Source organism: Talpa europaea, assembly GCF_964194135.1.
Source record: "Talpa europaea genome assembly, chromosome: 13".
Taxonomy (NCBI): Eukaryota; Metazoa; Chordata; class Mammalia; order Eulipotyphla; family Talpidae; genus Talpa; species Talpa europaea.
In genome coordinates, this window is record NC_140080.1 from 48532450 (window position 1) to 48533460 (window position 1011).

The window sequence follows — 1011 nt, forward strand, 5'->3', positions numbered from 1 at the left end:
GGACGTTATGGGCCTAGAAGTGAAGAGAAAAATGCAAACTATCTTTGCCATCCTTTTCAAAAAAGAGTCTTTAAAGGGAGGTTTGAAGTATACAGAAATAAAACAATTTTAATATTTGCATTTAAATCAAAGAAAATTAATGGGGATGAGTTAGTAAAAGACATTTTTTATATATACCCCAATATCCAAGGAACCAACCAACAAACAGGAAGTTAAAAAAACATAATCATCTTTACATCTATTTTATCAGAACATTCCATGTCCTGGTGATAACTATTTGAGAAGGAAAGGTAAAAAATCAACACACTCAAAAAAAGAAATAAGAATTATGTACTATAAACATGGGTTTTAGAGATGAAAAATCTAGGAAATGATTTATAGAAGCCATGAAGTAGCTAGGCAGAGTTTAAGATAAGCTACATGAACACACATATACATAATAACTATGTATTTGTACAGTAAGACTGAATCAGAAGTTTAAAAGCCATGTATTGGTTACTATACAATAAACTGATTTTTAAAATTAACTTAGGTTAAACAGGGAACAATGAAACACTATAATAACTGGTTGAAAAAACAGGAAGGAAAAGAAATTTAAGCTATATGTTACATGACACTTTGAAGTAAATTTCACATTTTTCAAAGAATTAATACAAAATTTCACTATAAAATAGAACTAATATGAAAAAAGAAAACTGTAGCAAAACAAAATCAAAACTATTCTGAGGACAAAAATTCCCAACCCTTGGTTATTAAATTTTAGTTACCTAGCAACTACTAAATAACAAAATGGAGAAAAATGAGAAATAGCTAATGAGAAACTTACTACTTTAATGAAAGCATATATTTTTAAAAGATTTATTTATTTATACAAGAACCAGGGTATAGGTCAGATGTGCGGGAGGGTGAGAGGATTCACCAGAGACAGAGTGGTGAACAGAACAGGCAGACTGACTGAAATGCAGCACTGAGGGGAGCAGTGGGCGAGACAGCAGAGGTCTACTGCGCCAT